The following is a 6,033-nucleotide window of genomic DNA, read 5'->3' on the forward strand; positions in this document are numbered from 1 at the left end:
TGTACCTGTGAAACAAATAATGCAATACATGTTAAGGAAAAAAAAAAAAGATGAAGAAGATAGCAGGAGGGGAAGAATGAAGGGGGGGATATCGGAGGGGGAGACGAACCATGAGAGACTATGGACTCTGAGAAACAAACTGAGGGTTCTAGAGGGGAGGGGGGTGGGAGGATGGGTTAGCCTGGTGATGGGTATTAAAGAGGGCATGTTCTGCATGGAACACTGGGTGTTATGCACAAACAATGAATCATGGAACACTACATCAAAAATTAATGATGTAATGTATAGTGATTAACATAACAATAAAAAATTTAAAAAAGAAATTCATGGTTCATTGATGAATTGAACATCTTTTCACTCAAGAGGCAATAAATCAAATCAATAGTATGTTTTAATTTAAGGGGAAGAGTTATACTTCCAAGGTCCAAATGAAGTTTTGATATTTAATAGAATAAGCAGTTTGATATGTACATCATTTAGTATCTTCCATTGTGGGGTGCAATTCCTCAAGATCTTCTAGTTATGATATTTGCTTTTTTGCTAATGGGTTTCAAAGCATTTTACATGTAAACATTTTGCTAAACACTCTTTATCTTAGTCTCTTCCTCCTTAGACTCTTAATTATTTAGTCACTGTACTTAACAAGAAGAGACATTTCATCAATGCTAATTGAAAATTGAATATCAATATCTTACCTTTTGGTTTGTCTGAATGTATTCCCCCCCAATTCATACGGTAAATCCTAAGCACCAAAGGTGATAGTAGTAGGAGGTGGGGTCTTTGGGGGGTGATTATATCATGACTGCAGAGCCCTCATGAATGGGATTAATGTTCTTCTCAAAGAGACCCCACAGAGCTTCTCTGTCCATTCTCCATGTGAGAACCCAGTGAGAAATAATTAGTCTACATCTCAGGAGATGGCCTTAACCAGGACTTGACCATGCTGGCACCATAATCTTGGAGTTCCTAGCCTCTAGAATTATAAGAAAGAAACTGTTGTTTATAAGCTACCCAGTGTGTGGTATTTTGTTATGGCAGCCTAAACAGACTAAGACACCTTTCTAGATAGAAAATTGAAATGAATATATATGTGTGAAATAGCTAACACAATTCCTGGCATATATTAAAATAACATAAAATATTCAGTGGGGTGTGTGTGTGTGTGTGTGTGTGTGTGTGTGTGTAGGGACATATACAGAGTTAGTATAGAGACATTATTTCTGAATAAAAGAATCTATAAAATACTTAGTTATAAATATATTCCCAAATATTTTATTTATCCAATGAGACATGGGGGGGGTTATTGAATAACATGTTAACTCCATTCCTTCTGTCTCTTTTTCTTTTTTTAAAGATTTTATTTATTTATTTGACAGAGAGATAGAGAGAGAGCACAAGTAGGCAGAGTGGCAGGCAGAGGGAGAGGGAGAACCAGGCTCTCCACTGAGCAGGTAGCCGGACGTGGGGCTCGATCCCAGGACCCCAGGATCATGACCTGAGCTGAAGGCAGCCGCTTAACCGACTGAGCCACCCAGGCACCCCACTTTCTGTCTCCTTTAATAATCTGTACCAAGCACTGCTCTAGGTTGAAATATCAACCATCCTGGGCAACATGTAGGTCTTCATAGAATTTGTGAACTTTACTTATATTCCCTTGTGGTCTACAAGATTTCTCAGTAGTCATGAAAGGGACACTGGGGAAATCATACAAATCCAGTATGAATCATTTAGACAAGGATTTTTCAGAATCATATCTATCCGAAGAGTGTTCAATTCTATTTGGAGATCATGTGTCATCCTGATTTGTTTTTAGTGCCTCATGTATATCCTACTATGCTATAACTCATCTTCAACCTGTCCTCCAGAAAAGTGATGTGTACTTTCTTTCTTCTTGTTTGTAAAATGCATACAGCTTCTTGTTGATATTTGTCTAGCAAAACATTCTTCACAAGTTATATCTCTCAGCTCATTGAAGAATGTTCTGATTAAGCAACTTGCCATATTAAAAACAAATACCCACATTAACTTTGCTACCAGAATCATCAGTGACAAACTTTCAAGACATTCTGTGTAAGTCCACTTCTTTTCCATCTTAAACACTAGGTTTGTGCAGATGGTAGCATTTGCATCTTCTGAAAGTCCCAATGTTACTTGTTTAAATACAAGTGATTAACCACAGTAACATTGTTAAGTAAGGCTAACAATATGCACACTGATTATTTTGGAGGGTTCAGATAGCTTTTGTCCTTATTTCTCTACCCCAAGTCCACCAAAATATCTCAGCAGAGCACTATATACTCAATGGGCAATCAATAAAATTTAATGAGTATTCTTATCACCCACAAGGAGACGTTACAGCATAAGTAACAGAAATATAAACAACTCATGGACTTTTTAAGATAAATGTCAGATATATAATTTGGGTCAATGTTTACTTTCTTTGTGGAGTGAACTTGAGGTAATACTTAAAAAATATAAAATACTGTATACTGAGGACAGAGCCTTTAAATTTCCTCTGATCTGAGATCCAATTATCATCATTTAGGGAGAGATTCTGACTACCAATTTAAAATAATTCTTTTTTTAGCAGTCTTCAATGATACATGGAGACAATGTAATTATGTCTTTATTTAGTGCTAAATTATCTACTTTATGTAATAAGCAAGTGTTGGAAATGAAGAAAGGATATTCTGTACAATTTTTCTCAAATGACAAAGATTGGATGTCCAGTAATTGGCCCAAAGTCCTGATTTTTGATCAATTACTTACATTTCAGACCACATTTTATATATCAAGTTTAACCTCTCTTTCTTTAGCTTTTACTCAGTTAATAGATTGCTTCCTACTTATATAATGCCTATTTCTGAAGAATTTAATGTAATTTAGGTTACTCATTAATCCTGATACTCTAACTGCAAATTAGATGATTATGCCTTTACAGTGATGGAAACTGAGGCAGAGATAATTTTAGTGACTCTCATAAAGCCCAACCATCTCCCATTTGTGACCATCTGCCTTCTAGGAGGGATTGTCACCCCATACACATTCAGCACTGATAGGTCACCATATTCAAAAGTTTCCATAGAGACTGCCCCAAACTTTTACATTTTGCAGCTCATTAGCTGAGAGAGATCCTTTGGTTCTTTGCTACTGCATGTACATCTGGCAATAAAAACCTCCTCTGCCGTCACTAAAGCAGGCATGAGGAGAAGATAGAGAGAGCTCAAGAGCCTCACTGGCACAAACAAGGCAACTTTCCTCTCCTGATTATTAATCCATTATATCAGGTTGTGAAGCAGGTATAGTTGGTCCCCAACAGAGGGCTAGTGGCTTAATGTCTCAGGCAGTGACATATCATGCCAGCAATAAGATTCCAGATCCAGGTCTAGTAGGAAGAGTCCTTGGAATCCTATTAATGGCATTCCAATTTTCAACATATTTAGTATATTCAGTAAAATAAAAGCTTCAAGTTTTCAGTGGGAAGCATCATAGATGACAGTCATGGCTTCTTACAACAGTACAAGTCTCTGGGTCCCTTATTTTCCTGTATACAAGGTGAAAATAATAAACACAGATCGTAGATCTTACCTTTTTAAATAATCACTGGGAAAGGAAGAAATCAGTCATCCATATTGAAATCTGTCCCTATAAAGACACCTTATTTTTAAAGAAAAAGAGACACATAGCTTGAGCTGATATGCAGAAAAAAAAAAAGTTCATATGAGAACACCTATAGGAATCATGTCAAATTTAAAATGATTGTCCAGTAATAATTACAATGATTGCCGATGTACTAAAGAAGTGGATATGTGAACAGAGGATGTAAATTTCAGTTGCTGATCTGAAATAGAGTGTGGCTACCCAATACCTGCTTTAAGATGCTACCGTTTGGGAAGAACTCATTTCTAAGGATTTCTTTGTGCTTATGATTTTTCCCTTTCTATTAGTGACCTAACTTTGAACTAAGTTACTAAAGGTACTATTAAGATGCTATCCTTAAATTTGATAAAATAAGCAGTACGAACATACCGTACCTATTGAATATCTCTAACATTGTTAGAAATTCTGAACGTGTTATGCGTATTTAATAAAGCCACAGTTAGTATAATTTCATAGAATAAAACAGGAAAACAGAGCTGACACCTCGTATTTATCATACTCTTCACAGAAGAAGATAAAGAAAACCACCAACAATCTATTCAAGAGAAAAGAACGTAAGGTCTGTGGTACGCAGCTGGAGATGTAACATAGGCAGGTGACTTTGCTCTCCCTGCAATGAAATGTGAATGTCTTTGAGAGATGTGAAGTAATACAAGCAGAAATGATAGATGGAGAATTTCTGCTTGAAACAATGCATGCAAGGTATTATCCAAATCACCCTCTGTGAAAGCCGTTGCTCTTTTTGTAAAAGCAAGAGGAGAAAAATCAATATATAGTTACAGAATATAGTGTTAATAGTTCATGGTTTTTTTTTTCAGACTTGTTTTCCCAAACATTTTTTCACATGGTAAATTGTACTTATGTATATACTAATCTTGAGATCTTAACACTGCTTTTTTCAAGTACAAAGTTGGTGTGATGCAGTATGTCAGGGTTGGCCAGATAATTATTGCGTCAGGCATTCTGAGAGTAGTTAGTAAATTTCAGATTCCAGAATTTATTCCAAGATCCACTGAGTAGAACTACCCAATACCTTTTGCTACTGTCACAAATTACTACAAACTTTGTAGCTTGAAACAACAAACATTTACTCTTTTACAGTTCTGGAAGTCAGATTCCAAAAATAGGTCTCACTGGGCTAACGTCAAAATGTCAGTAGGGCTGGTTCCTTCTGGAAACTCTAAGGATAATCCATCTTCTTGTCTTCTCCACCATCTAAAGGCTCAGCATTCCTTAAATCTTAACCCCTTCCTCTTCAAAGCTAGTAGGTAGGACAGCATCTTCAAATCTCTTTCTCACTTTTTACTTCTGTAGTCACATTGCTTGTTTTGATTCTGATGTCTTGTTTCCTTCCCTCTTTTAAGGGCTCTTGTGATTAGTCCCATCCGGATAATCTAGGATAATCTTCTTGTCTCAAATTTCTTCACTTACTCACATCTGCATGGTCCATTTTGATATGTAAGGTAACATATTGACAGGTTTGGAGGATTAGGACTTCCAACATCTTTGGGCCATTATTCTGTCTACTACATCAAGTTTTGGTAGAAATAGATGATCTCATTAAGCAATTAAATTCTATAATTCTGTGTTCACCAACATTTTTGTTAGTAAATAAAATATTTACTTATTCAGTCATTCATCCAATCATTAATTTATGTATTCATTTATTATTCAACAAGTATTTGTCTTATATCTACTGGATGTGAGTCACAAAGCTGGTCCATGGAGACACAAAATGGATTAAAAACAAATTTATCTTTCAATATTGGGGATATATCATAGAATTGTTAGAAAAAAAGAAAGAAAGAAAGAAAGAAAAAGAAAAAGAAAGAAAGAAGAAAGAAAGAAAGAAAGAAAGAAAGAAAGAAAGAAAGAAAGAAAGAAAGAAAGAAAGAGAAGCCTGTAAGACTACAGCCTAGGGAGATATACTGAGCAATTGACATACTGCTAGGGTGTCAATAAAATCAAATTTTGTCCATTAGAAGAATGATGAGCTCTTTTCTCTCCGCACCCAAGGGAGATTAATTCAAGAACATGTATTTTATTCATGTTCCTCACCTCTCCCTGTAAAATAAAAGTGCTAAAAGTGGCCATCTGGGGGTGGTTTTACTTTTTATTCTCTCTTCTGAGAAGAACCATGTTGCATAACTTCTATTACACACAGAATAGCATAATAGACATTTTGTTGTTTGGATTCCTGGCCAAGTGATTTAATGAATGTTCAATTAAAAGATATGTTGTTTTTTTTTTTTTATAATTGTCATATCAGAGCTGACAGAAAGTTCCTTTCCTGTTAAAAATGTCCAAAGTTAGGCAACAATCTGCTAATTCCATGCACAAAATGAAAACGAGCAAGTCACTGAGAGAAAGCAA

The sequence above is a fragment of the Leptonychotes weddellii genome, chromosome 2 (genome assembly GCF_054177405.1).
Source record: "Leptonychotes weddellii isolate Sample4059 chromosome 2, ASM5417740v2, whole genome shotgun sequence".
In the NCBI taxonomy this organism is placed as follows: Eukaryota; Metazoa; Chordata; class Mammalia; order Carnivora; family Phocidae; genus Leptonychotes; species Leptonychotes weddellii.